At 39.6% G+C, this 23277-nt stretch overlaps 1 protein-coding gene across 3 annotated transcripts in view; it reads right to left on the bottom strand.

Moving 5' to 3' along the window:
- SCFD2 (sec1 family domain containing 2) overlaps nt 1-23277 on the bottom strand; it is a 547542-nt gene that overhangs the window by 459703 nt on the left and 64562 nt on the right. The window lies entirely within an intron of this gene.

The raw sequence follows: 23277 nt of genomic DNA, 5'->3' as shown, positions 1-23277 counted from the left end.
GGCACAACTGTATGATTGTTTTCTTCATGGTATTTTATGCTGAGTAGCAAAACACTAATAAAAGTGAGAGAAAAAAACCACAACAGAAAACACATTGCCAAATAAACCAAAAACCAAACCAGTTGCTCTTGAGTCAATTCCAACTCCTGGCAACCCCATGTGTTTCAGAGTAGAACTGCACACAGGTTTTCAATGGCTGTGACCTCTTGGGAGAGGATCGCCAAGCCTTTCTTCCAAGTCACCTCTGGGTGGATTCAAACTGTAAACCTTTCAGTTAGTAGCCAAGCACTTAACCATTTACATTACCATTAATACATTATTTAATTTTTCACTGTTTGTTTACTTCTTTATTACTTATTTTCTAAGCTAACTTAAATTTTTAAAAAAAGACTTAGAAGGAAAAGACACTAATTTACTAATTATGGTTACTTTGAAAAGTAGGATGACTGGGGCATGGGGAGAGAAGGCTATACTCACTTTTTATTACATATATGTTGTCTTCTGAAATTTCTATAAGCATGTGCTAGGATTACTTTAAACATTTTTTTAAAGCAATAAAAATCAATCTGCTATCGAGGGCAGACAAATCTGGATTCAACTTCCAACTCTGAACTTATTCACAAACTGACAGAGACAAGGAATAATCTCTCTGAGGTTTAGTTTCCTCACCCGTAGAAGAGCACTAATAAAAACTGCTCTCCCCTCTTTGGTGATCACTGTCAGATCAAATGTAGGAATGAAGGATTATGTTTATTCATTAGGAGAGCTGGCATAGTTTTTCTCTACGGGTTTATAGGTCTGTTTTCCCAGGTGGAGCATCTTGACAGAAAATTGTCCGTAGTGTGTTGCAAAAATAGTGTGGTGGTGTTAAATCTCATCTAACTTCAGGGGGAGGAGAGAGAATCAATATCAGCATCAACCCAAAGCTGACTCCTATGAGGTGGAAGTCAGACATACCTCCTCTCTCCAACCTTTTTACCAATTCTGACATCAGTCATCCCTCCCACAGCACTCTCTACTTCTCTGCTGGTTCAATAATTCGTTGCAATGGCCACACAGAACTCACTATACTCACAGTTATGGGGATTATTAGGAAAGTAACAAGTTATAATTCAGGATACAGTTCTTCAGTCAGGACAGCTTCTTCTCAGCCGAGCCTGTAGGCAGGTCTCTCAGTCCTTGGCCTCTCAGCCTGATGTCTCCCCTGCTTGGGCAAGTGTCACAAAGCTCTTAAGCTCCACCAGTAAGCTTCAGGCTAAAGGCACTCAGCTCTCTTGCTCTGTGGGTCAGCACACCCATTGTAGCCACCTCACTCCATGGGCCAGGAAGCCCACCTTGCTGTCTCATGCTGGTCTCCTGGTTCTGCTACTGCCGTTTCTCTGCCACGGGACCCTGCCATGCTTGCCACTGATTCTCGCTGTCTTCTTGCCATCTCTGATGTTACAGCTCTCTCTGTCTCCTGGGTCTAGGAGGTTCTCAATACAGGGACCCCTAGGTCCAAAGGACACGCTCCACTCCTGGCTCTTCTTCTTGATGATAGTGAGGTCCCCCCTCTAGCCGCTAGGATTGGCTCATTTTAAGCCTAGCGGGATGGCAAAACTGACCAATCTCCTTGTTAGGGTTCCATATATACCTTATTTTCATGGTCCCACCTCTGCAAGGGTTCTGTGCGCCTTATTTGCATTATTAGCAAGCTGTCCAATCCCCTTGGTGAGCAACAAGCGCCTTATTTGCATAGTTGCACCTAATCATTTTTTTGGAGTCACAAGACCACGGCTAGATGGGCCATATTATAGTAATTTACTACACCGCAAGTGTACAGGCAGAGAAGAAGCCCCTGAACAGAGCTGTCTTTCTGATTTTTCCCCTCTGCATGTCTACTATTTAAGTCTAGTCACACTCTGTACTTTTATCAGGTTCCAACACCCCTTCCTATTAGTTCTCACTGTTAGATTGTCTACTCTCTTTAGAAAGCAGTTTTCTGAGCTTTAGTTTAGAGGAAAAAAAATCATTACTACAGCTTCTCAATGTAGGTGGAAAGGAAGATGGGGTAGAATTGTCCAACTTCTCCAAATGCAGTTCTTTAACTACGAGGACTGTACAGTGACTCTCTAAATTTGGAGATTCTTTGGGATTTTCATCAAAAGACCCACCCTCACTTACAATTTCTAAGACTGAAGATTTCTCTGCTTTTGTCTCCAGCAATCGGATTCTCCTAGCTGTCTTCCAGAAAGTTCTCAAAAATTCTTATCTCCTGATTGTACCTTTTCTTGTTTTCCAGCATAATTATGGGTTCATTCTTTTTAAAACTATCTTTTTCTGACATTTCAACAGAAATTTTCTCTAATTTACTATGAATTAATTAAAGATATCTTCACTCTTAAGTGAGGAGCCCTGGTGGTGCAGTGGTTAAAGCACTCAGCTGCTAACCAAAAGGTCAGCAGTTCAAACTCACCAGCCATTCCAAGGGAGAAAGATGTGGCAGTCTGCTTCTGTAAAGATTTATATCCTTAGAAACCCTACAGGGCAGTTCTACTCTGTCCTATAGGGTCACTATGAGTCAGAATCAACTCAACTGCAGTGATTTGGTTTTCACTCTTAAGAATAGCTAAACTATTCCCTTGTTTATACTGTCAGTTTACCTAACAAATATGTTTTTCCATAGTATGTGCATATTGGTCTTATTCATCTTTGTGTGCCCTGGGCCTAGCATGCTGCTGACATTTAATGTACCTTCAATAAATGTTCGATACATGGAAGTAAACCTCAGCCCATCATGACCAAAGAGTGGAGTTTAAAGTAATAAAATTTTGGTTTGCATTTTGAAATATTCTCTTGATTATGAAATAAAATAATGTCTACTTCATGTAAAACAGATGTGTATTTTTCTCTGGGAAATTTGGCTTTATTACTATCACTAATTTGTACAATGGGTGAGGCATCATCCTTCAACACATAAAGAAACAGAAGAGTAATAACTGCCTGCTTTCTACCTCTACTGAGGTCATAGGGCAAAGAAATATGGTTAACATGCAGGTAGAGAGATTTAAGTCCGACATGAGAAAAAAAGAATTCCTGATTGTGATGACTATTAGACATTGAAACAAATTATTAAAGGTGGAAGAGGGAAGAAATTATAAATCTTCTCCTGCAGGGATTTGAAGGGCAGTATACACAGCCATCTGTATAGCGAAATTTGGATAAAGCCCAGCTGGAAATTGATGTCCATTTTTATAACACCGTAAATACTGAAAAATGTTTTTTGGGATATCCTTGAAATAGTGTATGTTTCTTGTTACACAAATGTTTGAGCTCTACAGCATTACATTAGTAGAATAAGAAACCAGTGTAAAAAGAGCATTTAAAGTCTATGAATCAATTTAATCAAATGGTTCCAAAATTCAGAAATCTACTGCAAGATATGTTTCCAGGCCAGCACTGAATAAAGTATAACAACTGCAAGACCAGGGGTAACAAATAGAAAACAAACAGCTCTTCCTAAAAGTTGTACAAAGCAGTGAAATATAAAACCACCAGGAACATTTATGGTTTGGGTTTCTTTGGAAATACAGGCATCCAGAGGATAACTTAAACACTGAGTTAATGTTTATAAACTCAAGCTGAGAGCATGGAAGGGAATGGATAACTTACTCCTCTTACCCAGGGGCAGATTACCAGGCTGCCAGGGCAGGAGAATTTCCCTGCTGGGTCTACTCTGACTTCCAAAGGAATTTCTGCTTTTAAGGGAGCCTCTAAATAAATAAATCTCCCACCCCCAGCCATATCATTCTCTCAGCGTTGTTAAACTGCTAGTCCATATTCTTATGTTAAGGATCCCTTATGTTGGGAAAACAGAGGAAGAGGAGGAAAAAAAGAAAGAAAAAGAAAAAATACCAAGTTAAGTTAAAAGCATACAGCCAGAAGGTAGATGCAGAGGGCCTTAAAAATTCTAATTTCCATTTTGTAGATGAGAAAATGGAGAAACAGAGGAAATGCAAGTTCTTCCACTGTAGGTGATGCAGTATAAGAGGGAAGCATTTGTTTAGTGACTTTAATGCTTTCAAAACAAAAAACAAAAAAACCTGTTGCCATTGAGTCAACTCTGACTCATAGTAACCCTATAGAACAGTGTACAAACAGAGTAGGGTTTCCAAGGAACAGCTGGTGGACTCAAACTGCCGACCTTTTGGTTAGCAGCCTGAAGTCTTAACCACTATGCCACCAGGGCCCCTTAATGCTTTCACGCATTATTAATTATTAATTCAATGAGAACTCTTGCCCTGTCTCTTTTTATATAGACTCTTTTCATCCCCATGCCTGTTGAATAGATATATTCTTTAGGGCTCTGTCTTCAACCCTCTTCTCATTCATTCTACCTTCTCCACCTGGATGATCAACTTCCTTCAGAAATTCAGTCCTTAGGTTTCAACATAATCACTAGGCAACTAATCCCATATCCTTACCGTCAATTCTGGAAACCATTATTCTAGTCACACATTTCCCAACTGAGATAATCAAGAAACACATCCTACAGACAGAATAATTCCACCCCTAGATCTGATAGGGGACTCTTCATATACAGTTGCATGGCCATTGGTCATTATTTTTATAATGTTTCTTACCTGCTCAGGAAACTATAAACAGTTTCATCATGCTATGCCCTCCTTTTACAGACTACCTTGAATTTCACAGACACATGCAAAAGCTGGGCAATGAATAAGGAAGACTAAAGAAGAATTGACATCTTAGAATTATGGTGTTGGCCAAGAATATTGAATATACCATGAACTGCCAAAAGAATGAACAAATCTGTCTTGGAAGAAGTACAGCCAGAATGCTCCTTAGAAGCAAGGATGACGAGACTCCATCTCATATACTTTGGACATGTTGTCAGGAGGGACCAGGCCCTTGAGAAGGACATCATGCTTGGTAAAGTAGAGGGTCAGCAAAAAAGAAGATGACCCTCAATGAGATGGACTGACACAGTGGCTACAACAATGGGCTCAGGCATAACAACAATTGTGAGGAGAGCACAGTGCCAGGCAATGTTTCATTCTGTTGTTCATAGGTACCTCACAACATCTTTCACATGGAGTTCCTGGGTAGTACAGTTAATGCACTTGGCTGCTAACTGAAAGGTGAGTCCACCTAGATGCACCTTGGAAGAAAGGTCTGGTGATCTACTTTCAAAAAATCAGCCACTGAAAACCCTATGGAGCACAGTTTTAATCTGACACACATGGGGTTGCCAGGAATCAGAACTGACTCAAGGACAACTGGTTTTTATCCTTCACATAAATTATCATATAGTTATCATAACTAGACAGCAGGTAATAAAATCTTCATTTTGCCCACAAAAAAACAGATTCTGAAAAGTTAAATGGCTTTTTCACTTGAAAACAACATAGTATTTTATGGGTTTCCGATACCCTACTAGGATCTAATACATAGTATGCACACGTAATAAACATCTCTTGAATGAATGAATAGTCCATTATCTGTAAATCTGGATAATGCCTAGAGAAAAAGCAATTTCAATGAGCTTTCCCTCCTTATATTTTGACATTCAGCTATGATTCTAATGTTCTCTAGAAAATTGCGCCAATCTAGCATCCCAGGGAATATGACTCCTGGCAAACCCCATGCATGTCAGATTAAAACTGTGCTCCATAGGGTTTTCGATGGCTGGTTTTTTAGAAGTAGATCACCAAGCCTTTCTTCACAATTCAGTCTGTTGGGAATGGGGTGGAAAGCAACGTAGAAAGGAATGAAACAAGGTGCCACAAAGAAAGTGACATCTGTATTAGGTAATGAACAATGAGATGAGTTTTGACAGAAAAGATGTATGTTTACAGGCAAGTGTAGTGTGTGTGCATTGGGATGTGTCTTATTTACCTAGTGCTGCTGGGGAATGGTTAAGATTGTATGTCAAAGGACTAGAAGGCAGGAGGGGACAGGAAAGCTGGTGATAGGGAACCTAAGGTTGAGAAAGGACAGTATGCACAGGTCATGGGGTTGTTAAACATTGTCATAGGACAGTATGTGTACTAACTGTTTAATGAGAAACTATCTTGTTCTGTAAACCTTCATCTAAAGTCCAAAAAAAAAAAAAAGAATTATCTATGTGAGACCAAATTGACAACAGCAACTCAAAAGGTTTGATGGGAAGCCTAGGGGACAGTGAGTTGAATACAATGGTGATGGAATCATTTGGAAAAGGTTAGTGAGAATAGCAGCACAACTGGAAGAACGTAATCGATGTCACTGAATTGTACATGTAGAAATTTTTGAAATGGTGTATCCTTGGCTATGTATATTTTCACCAAAAAGAAAAAGGTCCTCCAAGGTTGAGAAGGGAGAGTGTTGACATGTCGTGAGGTTGTTAACCAATGTCATAAAACAATATGTGTACTGATTGTTTAATGAGAAACTATTTGTTCTGTAAACCTTCACCTAAAGTACAATAAAAAAAAATTAAAAAAAAAAAAAGATTGTATGTCAACTTGGCTAGGCCATGATTCTCGGTGTTTTGGCAGTTGTATAATGTTGTGATCACCTCCCTGTTGAAATCTGATATGAGATCACCCCCATGATGGAATCTGCTGAACAGTACCAGTGGAGGTGGGGCCTGTGCAGCTCACCGCCCCCTCAGCCTTCATCTCTCCGCCCTCCACCAGCTACTTCCTTCTGCTTGCCTTGCCAAGGTTTTTGGCTTGTTCCAGACCCAGCAGCTGCCTCTTGTCATCTCACCTCCAGTTCTTGGGACTTGAGCTAGCAGCTTACCCGTCGATCCTGGAATTCGTCGATCTTCACAGCCTGCGAGCACGAGTCCTGTTCCCCGATCTGCCGATCCTGGGTTCGTGAGCCCCAGCAGCTATGTGAATCAGGACAAACCCTGTGGTCTTGTCTGCTGACCTTGGAATTTGTCATCCTTCACAGCCTGTGAGTGGGAGCCCTGCTCTCCGACCTGCTGACCTTGGGTTCACCAGCTTCTGTGGCTGCGTGAATTGGGAGAGGCCTCTACCCTGATCCACGGACTTGGGACGTTCTGGCCTCTACAATCACATGAGCTGTTTCCTTGATATAAATCTCTCTCTATTTATATTTATACATGTTACTGATTTTGCTTCTCTAGAGAACCCAGCCTAAGACATGCTGTAACAGAAATATCACAAGTGGCTGGCTTCAACAAACAGAAGTTTATTCTCTCACAGTCTAGGAGGCTAGAAGTCAAATTCAGGATGCCAGCTCCAGATGAAGGCTTTCTCTCTGTCAGCTCTGGGGTATGGTCTTTGTCATCAATCTTCCCCTGGGTCTAGGAGCTTCTCAGTGCAGGGACCCCAAATCCAAAGGACATGCTCCATTTCTGGCTCTTCTTACTTGGTGGTAATGAGGTCCCTCTCCTCTCTGCTCAAATTCTCTCTTTTATATCTCAGAAAAGATTGACTCAAGATGCACCCTAATCTGGTAGATTGAGTCCTGCCTCATTAACATAACTGGCTCTATTTCTGCCTCATTAACATCATAGAGGTTAGGATTTACAACACATAGGATAATAACATCAGACCACAAAATGCAGAACAACCACACAATACTGAGAATCATGGCCTAGTCAAGTTGACACACATTTCTGGGGGACAGAATTCAGTCCATAACAGGAATTGAGTGGCTATATTAGTTAAGGTTCTGCCAAGAAAGAGATGGCTCATGCAAACAGGAAAAAATGAGGAGAGTTTAACAAAGGAAATTTCTACAAGGGTGTAGGCTAAGAGAGGTGTCCACGAGTTGTGCAAACAGTTAACGTGCTCACTGCTAATGAAAAGGTTGGAGGTTCAAGTCCACCTGGAGGTGCCAACGAAGAAAGACCTGGCCATCTACTTCCAAAAAATTAGCCATTAAAAACCCTATGGAGCACAGTTCTACTCTGACACACATGAGAACGCCATGAGTTATAATCAACTGCATGGCAACTAGTAAGTTAAGGGAAATCAAGAGTATTAAAAAAACAACAACAAGGGATGGTTAGAGGGATGCAAGTAATTGTACCCTGGCAGTGCAATCCAATACCAGGGCAATTAATACTCTCACCACACTCTCCTCCCACCCTCCAAAACTCCTGCCCATGCTTCCTACTGGCCAAACCCAACTAGAGGCAGAGGCTCAGAAAGCCTGTTAAAGTGGTTCCTAAAGGCTAGTCTCCTGAGACACAGGCAAAGAAGGGTGAAGAGTGTCTCTGGAGGGGATCAAATAAAAACATTCAAAGACAACAAAGACCTGGAGCTGCAAAAGTTTACCCTGGTGAATGAGAAGCAGGGAAGGAAGGCAGTGGGAATAGGTGGGTCAAGCACAGTCATGGGGGGTGAGGCTAGAAAGCAGAAAACAAAAAAAACCCATTGCTGTCAAGTCGATTCCAACTCATGGCAATCCTACAGAACAGAGCAGAACTGCCCCATAAGGTTTCCAAGGCTGTTACCTTTACGGTCTCCCGAAAGTGTCTGAGCCGACAACCTTTTGGTTAACAGCCAGGTGCTTAACCACTGTGCAACCAGGGCTTTTTAGAAAGATGTTAAAAAAAAACCAGGTTAAGGAGTTTGGACCCTATCTTAAGGCAATAGGAAATCATCAACGGATTTTAAGCAGGGGAATGGCACAATCATATCTGTATTGTAGCTCTGTAGCTGCCTTCTGGGTAAATCCCGCCCCCTCCAAGTAGTTTAATTCCTCTATCTAAAATGAGGCCTGATATAAAAGGCAAAAAGACCCAGATGTGAATTCTGGCTCACTTGCTATATGTCTGTATCAGTCAGGGTCCAGCCAGAAGGCAGAAAACACACCAGTTACTGAAAAAAATTTAATACACAGAATTATTATTTGGGTAACTGAAAGAATAAAAAGAAAACTCTAATGTCTCAAGGGTATAGCAACTACAGGACTTAGCTACCACAACTAGGGTGGAGGAAACAAAAGGAAGGGGTTGAAAGTATTAAAACTTAGAAACTTAGGGACCCGTGAGCTGAAACTCAGACCTAGGAGAATGGAACACTGCTCGGCTGAGTTGGGACTCCTGACAAGGGTGTGTCTGATGAAGCTGGTTCTGCAAGTGTTGAAATAACTGCAAACTGGATTCATCTGCTACCACAATGTGACGGTTAAGACTGTGTGTCAACTTGGCTGGGCCATGATTCTCAGTATTTATATTTGATCACTCTCATGATTGAATCTGCTGTGAGTAGCCAATCAGTTGAAAGAGAGTTTCCTTGGGGGTGTGGCCTGCATGTGAATATAAGCAGACGTTCTGGCTTTTTGCTCGCTCTGGATCCTGTGGCTGCCTCCTGTTTGTCTGACCTCCGGTTCTTGGGACTTGAGCTATCAGCTTATCTGCTGATCCTGGGATCCGTCAATCTTCACAGCCTGTGAGCGGAGCCCTGCTTTCCAACCTGCCGATGTTGGGTTCACCAGCCCCTGCAGCTATATGAATCAGGAGAAGCCTCTATCCTAATCCACACTTGGGACGTTCCAGCCTCTACAATCGCATGAGCTGTTTCTTTGATATAAATCTCTCTATATATACATTTATATGCTTTACTGGTTTTGCTTCTCTAGAGAACCCAGCCTAAGACACACAGGAAGGAACTGCCACTGCTGGGATAAAGAACCATGGTTGGCATAATGCTTACAACAGAAAGAAAGTCCACAGGAAGCAGATAAGGAGAAAGTTGCTTCTTCCTCCTCCAGCCTTGCAGTCTCCCTCTAGCACCAATTATTAGCAGAACCTAACAGCAGTGATGGAAACCCTGGTGGCATAGTGGTTAAGTGCTACAGCTGCTAACCAAAAGGTCGGCAGTTCAAATCCATCAGGTGCTCCTTGGAAACTCTGTGGGGCAGTTCTATTCTGTCCTATAGGGTTGCTATGAGTTGGAATCGACTTGACGGCAACAGGCTTGTTTTTTTTAACAGCAGTAGTTAAGAGCTCAGGCTGCTAACCAAAAGGTCAGCAGTTCAAATCCACCAGCTGCTCCTTGAAAACCCTATGAGGCAGTTCTACTCTGTCCTATTGAGTCACTGTGAGTCGGAATTGACCCGACAGCAGCACATTTTTTTTGGTTAACAGGGAGCCAGCTGGAGAAGCAGAAATGTGGTCCACAGGGTGCCAATCGCAGTATCACAGAGCAGAAGGTGGGTTTAGAACTGACAGACAATAATGTAATAACTGACATAGTAATCCTGGGGGGGAAGGGAGCATGGAATTAACCTTTCTAGGTCTTAATTTTCCTGTATCTTTGAAATAGAAGTAAATAAAGTACCAAACTTACAAGATTATTGGGAAGATTAAATGAAATAAAGCATGTAAAACTTCTGTTATGGTACCTGAAACAAAGAAGCTATTCAACAAAAGTGAATTCCCTTCCCTATTTTCCCAATTGTGATAACAGCTAATACATGAGATGTATGAGAGTTAATAATCAGTGTACGCATCCTATCAGGCATCCAGATTTTCTCATCTTTTATAAATTACCATATATCACATGGTATGTTGATCTTATTAAATTTTAACCTATCCTTTTTCCAAAGTTTAATAATCACTCCACCCATTTCTCACACATGCGCGCACACACACACGGGTATACGTACACACACATGCCCTCCTTAATCCTAGATGAAATTCTCCATAAAAAAGTAGATATGATCAAAACACAACTGTTATCTAGCCTGTTATCTAGCCAGAGTTGGATGAACTCAACTACCAATAACTGTTGAATGAATCCCCAACTTACATGGGGACCTGCTCCAATAACTCTATCGTAAGTCGAATAACTCACTTTTTTTTTAGTTTTCATTATTATTGCATTTATTATCAGTATGTTTATAAATCCATACTTTATTTGTTTTGGGGAGCTGGAAACATATATAAACTTACAGATATATTTTAATACATATATCTGTACATAAAAAAATACACAAATTATAAAAAAAGATAGTCGTTTTTTAAGTGTGGTTCGTTGTAACTTGAATACGTCATAAGTTGGAGAGTACCTGTATATCAATAAAATTTGTAAGTGTTTTGATTTATTGCTGTTTTTCAAAACAAGTGGTGCTAAATGGTGAAAGCAGGAAATAACAGTAGCTGTGGCATTAATGGGAAACACACATCACTAATCTCATCTGGAGCTTCATTAAGAGAAGTGCAGTGTCCAAAAGGAGGGGACGAATAAGACAATATGTGTTCAGCTCTGAACATCACATTTTAAGAGAGATGTTTACAAACTAGAGTTTTGTCAGTGGCTCCAAACTAAAGGCAATTGTGATGGTGAAGACTTGTGATTTCAGAAATGGTTGAAGCAACTCATCACACTTAATTTGGAAAATAGAAAATGGTGGTGAGTGTATGGGGTATCCCAGAACTAGGAGGGTATATTAAGACATATCACAATGTAAATGGATTAGATTGTCATCTGGAAACATGGCTCAAGAGATTTTCTATAAAAGTGTGACCACAGAGGTTTGGAAACTCAAATACAGTTAAGGCAATTTGGGGAGGGTGGTCAGAGACAGGGAAGCAGTAACAGAATTGCAACTAAGCTGAAAAATGAGAGGGGCGGGGCTAGTATTTAGAATTTTGTTTAAAGAAGGACACGGTGATCAGAAGGAAGATATTCAGCAGAAAGCCTAGAAAAAGACAAGTGGGAAAACTGAATTAATGTATCTTCCTGAAAGAAAAGGGGAAATCATCTAGCTTGGTCTGTTTGTTTTGATTTCACTCTTATCAAAAACCTTCTTATAATTTACCTTCCTGTCACAGGCTGGGTTCTCTAGAAAAGCAAAATCACTGAAGTGTATAAATATATGTAGAGAGATTTATATCAGGGAAATGGCTCAGGTGGTTGTAGAGGCTGGAATGTCCCAAGTACGTGGGTCAGGCTGGAAGCTTCTCCTGATTCACGTAGCCACAAGGGCTGGCAAATCCAAGATCAGTAGGTTAGACAGCTGGGCCCTGGCTCACAGACTTCAAAGACCAATGAATCCCAAGATTAGCAGGAAAGACGGCAGGTAAGCTGCTAGGTCAAGTCCCAAGAACTGGAGGTCAGACGAACGGAGCTAGCTGCAGGATCCAGAATGAGCAAAAGCCCACGAGCATTGCCAGAGAGTCCACCTATACTGCAGGCCACATTCCCCAAGGAAACTCCCTTTCAACTGTTTGGCTACACACAGCAGATCCCATCATGGAGGTGATATCACATTATACCAAATCTCATCATGGAGGTGATCACATCCTCATAGGACTGCCAAACTACATCATGACTGCCAAACCACTGAGAATTATGGCCCAGCCAAGTTGACATACAATCTTAATGATCACACTTCTCATGTAGATTTTTCCATAGACAGAGCACATAACTGCAGCACAGCAATCTGTTTGCTTGACAGTCATAATCTTCACTCTGCTCCAAGCTTTCATTCGTCCCACCCCTGTGACCAAATTCCAGAAAATAGATATTTTCTCCATTTCTATGGATAAAGAAATTGAAGCTTGGCTGTGATTCGCCATCAGATATAACTGACTTTGCACTCCTTCACAGGAGAGCCTAAAGTCTCAGAAACCACAGACGAACGTACAAAAAACCGGCAATGGTCTATTAGTGAATGCTGCAAAGAAATCACTAAGAATGTTCTTAGATTTAGTAGTCTGGCAGATTTTTCAGTAAAAAAATAAATTCAGAAGCCAGACTCTCCTAGCTTAATAAGCAAGAAACTAATGAGGAAATAGAAGTGTCAAGCACAGAATACTCTTCTAAGAAATTTGACTACAAAAGAAAGGACAGTGTCATAAAGTGATCAGTTTTACTTCAGCTCTAGTAGAATGTTTCTGCCACTGGGGAATATGTCCATTTTATGGAGAATTATAGGACAAATCAGTGTAGACTTCCTAACCACAGTGGTATTCCAGAGAGAGACTCTCTGTAAATTGTACCAGAGTTTGAGATGAGTACCCCCTACTCATTTCTTCTGCGAGTGGCCATTTTGCTCACTATGAGTCAGCATCGACTCGATGGCAAAGGGTTTGGTTTTTTTTGGTTTATTTGCTTTTTGTCTCTGGGTGGCTCAAATAGTTAAGTGCTCAACTATTAACCAGAAGGCTGGCAGTTCAAGTTCACTCAGAGGCATCTCAGAAGAAAGGCCTGGCAATGCACTTTCAAATATTCAACCACTGAAAACCCTACGGAGCGCAGTTCTTCTCTGAAACACGTAGGGTCACCATGTGTCAGAATCAACTCAATGGCAACTGATTTTTTTTTTTAATTTGCTTTTTACTTTGAGAATACATCTATCTTTATGAACGCCAGTGGGGAAAATACAATTCAGCTTACAATGTTTTAAAAATCACCTTTCTGGAACACATCTATTTCATTAACTGACAATTTAATAACAAACGCTAGGAAAGATGGCATATGTTTATATGTGAAATGATGAAATGAATTTTTTTCTTTGTTTTAGCAATTAAACTTTCTTCCCTTAAGAGAATGTTTATTTCTCTTGGTGCTCGTAATGTTTTAATACGAGCTTACCTTGTACTGAGAAAATTTATATTTAAGATCTAAGGTTTCAATCATGGGTCCTTCTCAGTGAATTTAAATACAAGAGACTCCTCAGTCTAGAATATAAAGATCACTTTAATGTCTCAAAAGTATCAGAATCCTCTATCACAGAAAAAATGCATTCTTCAGTAGAATTTACAGCAGGGACTGTAAGAACAGTGCATAGATTAAAATACATTTCATAGTTTCAAATGTTACTAGAAAAAGAATTCCAGCCATCTAGAATACCAGAGCTTGATTATTTTTTTTTTATGATAAGCTGCATGATAGGTCATTTTCAAATAGCAACGTTTTATTATGTTTCAGTTCCAGCTCCCTTCCTTACTGTTCATGGTCATGTATCTGTTAGTATATGGAAATGAGACACACCAGAAATCCTAGCTAGTGATATGAAACAGAAATGGGTTCTCTGTGTTATGTGTTACTAAACTGTAAAAGATATTGTGTTATCATTTACTAAACTGCAGTTGGCACATGGATAGTGTTTTGGGCCAATATTTTTGGTTTTTCTTACAACAAAACTTTGCTAACAACCGTCTATTTCTGTTTCTTTCCTTCTTTCTTTTTCTCTCCCACCACCCCTCCCAATGTCTGGAGTTTTTGGATAAAGCAAACTATTTTATCTTAATTTTTTTTTTGTTTGTTTTTGTCGACTGAAAACCCAAACATTTTTAAATTTGAATACCTTATGGAGCTACCCGTCCTTTCTTTATTTCTGGCTCTGATTTTTTTTTTAAAGATACAGCCCTTTTGAAAAGTCTGTTGATCTTTCAAGAGTCCTGCATTGAGCAATAAAAATTGATTTATGCCCTGTGATAGGATCATAAGGTTACCTCACTGAAACATAATATAAATCAACCTTATCATCAAGACCCTTTGTGCAGTCCTACTTTTCTTGATTCCTAATCTGAATTAGTTCTTGTTTCAACATACTTAAGGATAAGAAATTCTGTAAGATAAACATGCTTGTTATTGATGTGTACCTAGGACAGTGAAAATAAAAAAAGAAAAGAAACAAGAATTAATAGTCAAATGTGAGGCTGGCTACAAGGCAGCAACTTTATTTTACTAGACAACACGTAGGATTTACGGCATTGGTTGTATCAGGATGATTTTATAAACCGTTAAAAGCATAGTCTCTGGCATCAAAATGCCTGAATTTGAATTCCAGTCCTGCTCACTATCAGATGCATGGCCTTAAACAACTTACTTTTCTCTGCTTCAATTTTCTTACCTGAAAAATGGGATACTGATGGTTTGCGCTCAACCGCTAACCTAAAGATTAGAGGTGCGAACCCACTCAGCAGCACCACAGAAGAAAGACTTGGCGTTCCGCCTCATAGAGATTACAGACAAAAAAAAAAAAAAACCCTACGAAGCAATTCTACTTTGTAACACATAGGGTTACCATGAGTTGGAACCGACTTGATGGCAGTGGGTTTAGTTGTTTTTAAAAATGTACCTATGTCACAGAATGACTATGAGGATAACACATGTAAAGACTTAGAATACCTGGTACATTATATGTACTCAATAAATGTTAGTTATTTTTGTTTTTGTTTTCATCATTATGTTTCTTAAAGCTCCCATATATAGTCAGCTAACACACTAAAAGTCATGACTTTTTTTCACGTTATGATACTGTAACTTTATTCCTTCTAGGTTCACCCACATTCTTCTACCTATAAAATTTGTGCTTCTATTTCAGCTTGATATTTGATTTTTGACTGCATAAGTAATCAAGAACTTGGGCAACAAATCTTTTTTTTTTTTTTAATGGGCTTTAAGTAAAAATTTACGTTCAAGTCAGTGTCTCATACAAAAATTTATACATACACGGCTATGTGACCCTAGCTGCTCTCCCTATAATGTGACAGCACACTCCTCCTTTCCACCATGGATTTCCCGTGTCCATTCAACCTGCTCCTATCCCTTCTGCCTTCTCATTGCACCTCCAGAGAGGAGCTGCCCATTTAGTCTTGTGTATCCACTTGAACTAAGATGCACGCTCTTCACTAGTATCATTTTATGTCTTACAGTCCAGTCTATTCTTTGAAAAGTTGGCTTCAGGACCAGTTTTAGTTCCGGGGGCCGTGTCTTCTGGGGTTCCTCCAATCTCAGTCAGACCGTTAAGTCTGGTCTTTTTACTACAATTTGAGTTCTGCACCCTACTTTTCTCCTGCTTTGTCAGGGACTCTCTGTTGTGTTCCCTGTCAGGGCAGGCATTGGTGGTAGCCGGGCACCATCTAGTTCTTCTCGTCTCAGGCTGATGGAGTGTCTGGTTTATGTGGCCCTTTCTGTCTTTTGGGCTAATATTTTCCTTCTATCTTTGGTGTTCTTCATGTTCCTTTGCTCAAGGTGGGTTGGGACTAATTGATGCATCTTAGATGGCTGCTCACTAGCTTTTAAGACCCCAGACGCCACTCACCAAAGTGGGATACAGAACATTTTCTTAATAAACTTTCTCATGCCGATTGACCTAGATGTCCACTGAAACCATGGTCCCTAGACCCCTACACTGCTACTCTGTCCCTCGAAGTGTTTGGTTTTACTCAGGAAACGTCTTAGCTTTTGGTTTAGTCCAGTTGCGCTGACTTGCCCTGTATTGCGTCTTGTCCTTCCCTTCACCTAAGATAATTCTTATCTACAATCCATTTACTGAATACACATCTCCCTCCCCACCCTACTAACCATCAAAGAATGTTTTCTTCTGTGTTTAAAGCATTTTTTGAGCTTTTATAATAGTGGTTTCATATAATATTTGTCCCTTTGCGACTGATTAATTTCACTCAGCATAATGTCTTCCAGATTCATCCATGCTATAAGATGTTTCATGGATTCATCATTGTTCTCTATCATTGCGTAGTATTCCACTGTGTGAATATACCATAATTTGTTTATCCATTCGTCCACTGATGGGCACCTAGGTTGTTTCCATCTTTTTGCAATTGTCAGCAGTGCTGCAAAGAACACAGGTGTGCATCTATCTATTCATGTGATGGCTCTTATTTCTCTAGGATATATTCCAAGGAGTGGGACTGCCGGATCGTATGGTACTTCTATTTCTAGCTTTTTAAGGAAGCACCAAATTGATTTCCAAAGTGGTTGTACCATTTTACATTCCCACCAGCAGTGCATAAGTGTTCCAGTCTCTCCACAATCTCTCCAACATTTATTATTTTGTGTTTTTTGGATTGATGCTAGCCTCGTTGGGGTGAGATGGTATCTCATTGTAGTTTTGATTTGCATTTCTCTAATGGCTAATGATCGTAAGTATTTCCTTATGTATCTGTTAGTCGCCTGAATGTCTCCTTTGGTGAAGTGCCTGTTCATATCCTTTGCCCATTTTTTAATTGGGTATTTGTCTTTTTGTTGTTGAGGTTTTGCGGTATCTTATAGATTTTAGAGATTAGACTCTGATCGGACTTGTTGTAGCCAAAAATTTTTTCCCAGTCTGTAGGTTGTCTTTTTACTCTTTTGGTGAAGTCTTTTGATGAGCGTTAAGTGTTCAATTTTTAGGAGCTCCCAGTTATCAAGTTTCTCTTCTGGTGTTTGTGCATTGTTAGTAATGTTTTGTATTCTGTTTATGCCATGTATTAGAGCTCCTAGCATTGTCCCTATTTTTTCTTCCATGATCTTTATCGTTTTCGATTTTATATTTAGGTCTTTGATCCATTTTGAGTTAGTTTTTCTGCACGGTGTAAGGTATGGGTCTTGTTTCATTTTTTTGCAGATGGATATCCAGATATGCCAGCAAAATTTGTTAAAGAGACTGTATTTTTTCCTCATTTAACAGACTTTGGGCCTTTGTCCAATATCAGCTGTTCATAGGTGGCTCAATTTACATCTGGATTCTCAATTCTGTTCCATTGTCTATATATCTATTGTTGTACCAGTACCAGGCTGTTTTGACTACTGTGGTGGTATAATAGGTTCTATAATCAGGAAGTGTGAGGCCTCACACTTTGTTCTTCTTCTTGAGTAATGCTTTACTTATTTGGGGCCACTTCCCTTTCTATATGAAGTTGTTGATTTGTTTCTCCCTCTCATTAAAAAAATGCCATTGGAATTTGGATTGGGATTGCATTGTATCTGTAGATCACTTTGGGTAGAACTGACATTTTCACAATGTTGAGTCTTCCTATCCATGAGCAAGGTATGTTTTTTCACTCATGTAGGTGTCTTTTGGTTTCTTGCAGCAGTGTCCTGTAGTTTTCTTTGTATAGGTTTTTTAGGTCTCTGGATCGATTTATTCCTAAGTATTTTATCTTCTTGGGGGCTTTTGTAAATGGTATTGATTTGGTGATTTCCTCTTCGAACTTCTCTTTGTTGGTGTAGAGGGATCCAACTGATTTTTATATGTTTATCTTGTATCCTGAAACTTTTCTGAAATCTTCTATTAGTTCCAGTAGTTTTCTTGTGGATTCTTTGGGGTTTTCTGTGTACAAGATCATATCATCTGCAAATAGAGATACTTTCACTTCCTCCCTACCAATTTGGATGCCCTTTTATTTCTTTTTCTAGCCTAATTGCTCTGGCTAGGACCTCCAGCACAATATTGAATAAGAGTGGTGATAAAGGGCATCCTTGTCTGGTTCCTGTTCTCAAGGGGAATGCTTTCAGGCTATCTCCATTTAGGATGATGTTGGCTGTTGGCTTTGTATAAATGTCCCTTATTATGTTGAGGAATTTCCCTTGTATTCATATTTTGCTGAGAGTTTTTTATCATGAATGAGTGTTGGACTTTGTCTAATGCCGTTTCTGCATCAACTGATAAGATTATGTGGCTCTTGTCTTTTGTTTTATTTATGTGATGGATTACATTTACTCTTTTTTCTAATGTTGAACCATCCCTGCATGACTGGTATGAATCCCACTTCATCATGGTGAATTATTTTTTTGATATGTTGTTGAAGTCTATTGGCTAGAATTTTGTTTAGGATTTTTGCATCTATGTTTATAAGGGATACTGGTCTGTTATTTTTTTTGTGGTGTCTTTACCTGGTTTTGGTATCAGGGTTATGCTGGCTTCATAGAATGAGTTTGGGAGTATTCCATCCTTTTCTATGCTCTGAAATACCTTTAGTAGTAATGGTGTGAACTCTTCTCTGAAAGTTTGGTAGAATTCTCCAGTGAAGCTGTCTGGGCCAGGGCTATCTTTTTTTTTTTTGTTGTTGGGAGTTTTTTAATTACCTTTTCAATCTCTTCTTTTGTTACGGGTTTATTTAGTTGTTCAACCTCTGTTTGTGTTAGCTTAGGTAGGTAGTGAGTTTCTAGAAATTTGTCCTTTTCCTCTAGGTTTTCAAATTTGTTAGAGTATAGTTTTTCATAGTATTCTGTTATGATTCTTTTAATTTCAGTTGAGTCTTTTGTGATATCACCCACCTTATTTCTTATTCGGGTTATTTGCTTCCTCTGCTGTTTTTCTTTGTCAGTTTGGGCAGTGGTTTATCAATTTTGTTGATCTTTTCAAAGAACCAGCTTTTGGTCTTGTTAACTCTTTCAATCGTTTTTCTGTTTTCTATTTAATTCTCCTCTAATTTTTATTATTTGCTTTCTTCTGGGGCCCAAGGGCTTCTTTTGCTACTCTCTTTCTACTTGTTTGAGTTGTAGAGTTAATGTTTTGATTTTGGCCCTTTCTTCCTTTTGGATGTGTGCATTTATTGCTATAAATTGACCTCTGAGCACTGCTTTTCCTATGTCCCAAAGGTTCCAGTAGGATGTGTTTTCATTCTCATTTAATTCTGTGAATTTCTTTATTCTGTCCTTAATTTCGCCTATAACCCAGTAGTTTTTGAGCAAGGCGTTGTTTTCCATGTGTTTGATTTTTTTTCCTTGCCTTTTCTGTTATTGATTTCTACTTTTATGATTTTATGGTCAGAAAAGATGCTTTGAAGTATTTCATTGCTCTGGATTTTGTTAAGGCTTCCTTTATGGCCTAATATGTTGTCTATTCTAGAGAATGTTCCATGTGCATTGGAAAAGAAAGTATACTTGTCTGCTATTGGGTGGAGTGTTCTGTATATGTCTGTGAGGTCAAGCTGGTTGACTGTGGCATTTAAATCTTCCGTTTCTTTATTCAGCTTCTTTCTGGATGTTCTGTCCTTCACTGAAAGTGGTGTGTTGAAGTCTCCTACTATTACTGTGGAGCTGTCTATCTCTCTTTCCAATGCTGTTAGAGTTTGTTTTATGTATTTTGGAGCCCTTTCGTTGGGTGTGTAAATATTTATTATGGTTATGTCCTCCTGGTATATTGACCCTTTAATCATTATACAGTGTCCTTCATCATCCTTTGTGGTGGACTTAACTTTAAAGTCTATTTTGTCAGAGATTAACATTGCCACTCCCGTTCTTTTTTGATTGTTGTTTGCTTCATATACTTTTTTCCATCCTTTGAGTTTTAGCTTGTTTATGTCTTTAAGTCTAAGGTGTGTCCCTTGTAGGCAGCATATAGATGGGTCATGTTTTTTTATCCATTCTGCCACTCTCTGTCTCTTTATTGGTGCATTTAGTAATTACTGATAGGTATACGTTTAGTGCTGTCATTCTGATGTCTTTTTTTGTGTGTTCTTCACAGTTTCTTTGTTCCACTTAATTTTCTCTGCTGAGTCATTTTTCTTTATGTATTGTCTTTTCATCTTTTTCATTGTTGTTGATTTTGTATTTGCTGAGTCTTTATGTTTTTCTTGTTTTTTATTTTGATGTGTAGCATTGTTAGTTTCCTTTTTGGTTACTTTAATATTTACCCCTATTTTTTTAAGTTTAAACCAATCTTTTATTTCTTTATATCACCTTGACTTCATCTTCATATGAAAGATCTATGACTACATTTTTTAGTCCCTCTTTTGTGTTTTAATGTTTTCATCTTTTACATATTGACATCTCTGTTTTCCTATTTTCAGTGTTTTATCTTTGATTTATTTTTGTGACTTCCCTATCTGGGTTGATATCTGGTTGCTCTGTCCTGTGTTCTAGTCTTGGGTTGTTATCTGATGTTACTGATTTTCTAACGGAGGACTCCGTTTAGCATTTCTTGTAATTTTGGTTTGATTTTTGCAAATTCCCTAAACTTCTGTTTATCTGGAAAAGTCCTAATATCGCCATCATATTTGAGAGACGGTTTTGCTGGATATATAATTCTTGGCTAGCAATTTTTTTTTTCTTCAAGCCTTTATATATGTCATCCCATTGCCTTCTTGTGTGCATGGTTTCTGCTAAGTAGTCAGAGCTTAGTCTTATTAACTCTCCTTCGTAGATGACTTTTCGTTTATCCCTAGCTGCTGTTAAAATTATCTCTTTATCTTTGGTTTTGGCAAGTTTGATTATAATATGTCTTGGCAACTTTCCTTTGGGACCTACCTTTGTGGGGTTCGATCAGCATCTTGGATAGATATCTTCTCATCTTTCACGATATCAGGGAAGTTTTCTGTTAACAAATCTTCAACAATTCTCTCTGTATTTTCTGTTCTGCCCCCATTCTGGTACTCCAATCACTCATAGGTTATTCCCCTTGATAGGGTGCCACATAATTCTTTGGGTTTCTTCATGTTTTTAAATTCTTTTATCTGATTTTTCCTCAAATAAGTTGGTGTCAAGTGCTTTATCTTCAATCTCACTAATTCTGACTTCCATTGCCTCAATTCTGCTCCTATGACTTTCTATTGAGTTGTCTAATTCTGAAATTTTATTGTTAACCTTCTGGATATCTGTTTGCTGTCTCTCAATGGCTTCTTGCAGCCTGTTAAATTTGTCATTGTGCCCTTCTATAATCTTCTTAATTCTTCATTGCTTTGTCTGTATGTTCCTTGGTGTGTTCTGCAGTGTCCCTCATGATCTCTTGGAAGAGTTCTATATATTAGTCTTTTATATTCTGCCTCCGGTATTTCCAAGAAATTCTCTTCTTCTGGAAAATTTCTTGATTCTTTGTTTTGGGAGCTTGCTGAAGCCATCACTGTCTGCCTCTTTATGTGATTTGATATGGACTGTTGTCTCCAAGCCATCAATAAGTTATTATATTTATTTATTTTATGTTTGCTTCCTGTGTCATAGCTTCTTGTTTCGTTTTGTTTTGGTATGCTCAAATATACTGCTCATGTGAGCTAGTTTGATTGTTGGCACCTTTGAAGCTCTAACATCCTGTGACCAGGTGGTTAGATCTGTTACCAGGTATGTGAGCCCAAAAGTCTGCTTACTTTTTTGTATGGATTCAGCTCATGTGTCCAGGGAGTCAGTCACCAAGTGTGTGGTGCAAGCTCTCACCTACAGTCCTAGACAGGCAGGGGTGATTGGAGTAGGCACAGGTATCTCGCTGCAGTAGGGGGTTACATGTTGAGCAAGGTAGGGGGCTGACGACTGCCCCTGAGTGTCTGGCAAGAAAGTGTATCCCTGTTTACTAGAGTGCATAGGTAGGTGGGTTTTTCAGCCAGACTATGGGTACCCAATGCTGTTGGCTATAAGGACTGGGAGGCACTACTTATTCTTGGACCCCTGTCTCAGGTGGCTAAGATGGTGTGGGTGGAGCCACCAGTCCTCAGGCCCCCGATGTGGGTAGGTGAGGACCCTGCTTATTGGGCAGAGGGGTATCAAATGTCACGAACCTGCCACTCCACCATATAGCTGATACAGTGGAGTTAGGCTTCAGGTATATCCCCTAGTGTGTTGTGCTAATGAGGGCCTACGCTGTTGAAATGGGCCCACACTGGTCTATGCAGGATGAAAGGCATTCAAAGTCCGTGGATCCTTTATGCCTGTGCCTAGGCAAAGGAGCTGTGCCTGCCATGAGTTCCTGGCTTACAGGAGCTGGCAGATTACTTTTTCCTATTTGTTAATTTGTTCCCTCTCCAAGTCCCCAAGAATGGCTCAGGGCATGTGACAAGTCCTACTTCCAGCCCAGGGGACTTGGCAGTCACTGAAGCCAGCCCAGGACTCAATGCAGAGACGGAGCAGGTAAATGGGTGAGAGTTTCTTCCCAAACGTGGTGTCTTTTGATCTGCACAGTAGGCTAAATGCATGTACTTATCTTTTGCCAACTGAGTGTCGCTTTTCACTGGCTCTGGAGGCCTGAGCAGACTCTCCACTGCTTGGTCTCTCCCAACGTGGAAAATGCATCCCAAACGCCACTGTTTGCCTCACCGCACACACCAGCCGATCTGGTCCACAGGGTGCCGGCTCTCACCAGGTCAGGTCTTGCAACTCCTCACTGCTTCTGAACCATCTCTCTCCCCCTGCCACTCAGTCCAATTCCTCAACTTTGTCTTTGATGTTCAGGGCTCCTAGACTATCATATACAATCGATTCACATGTTCTTTTTTTGGGTCTTTGTTGTAAAAGGGACCAACGGAAGCGTCTGACTACTCCGTCATCTTGGCCTTGCTTCTGGGCTACAAATCTTAGCAAGGAAAAGTTTTCCTACTCAGTAACATGTACTAATATTTACTAAGAAGAGATTCTAAGTTAAGAACTCTAATTCTAAAAAATAGAGAAATAAAATTTTGCAAGTTTCTAGGTATAAATTCTATCAACTAACTAGATTCAATGTCCATCTTTATTTCCACATTGATATAATTATTTAACTGAAAAATAAAGCCAAATTCCTTTTCTAATATCAGAACTTTAGTTTTGTGGTTCTCTGACATATATCACAAGAAAAAAATCCATTTATAACTTAAATTCCATTTACAGC

This window comes from Trichechus manatus, unplaced genomic scaffold (genome assembly GCF_000243295.1).
Source record: "Trichechus manatus latirostris isolate Lorelei unplaced genomic scaffold, TriManLat1.0 scaffold00101, whole genome shotgun sequence".
Lineage (NCBI taxonomy): Eukaryota > Metazoa > Chordata > Mammalia > Sirenia > Trichechidae > Trichechus > Trichechus manatus.
Note: the sequence above shows the minus strand (reverse complement) of the source record. Positions and strands in the feature narration are given on the sequence as shown.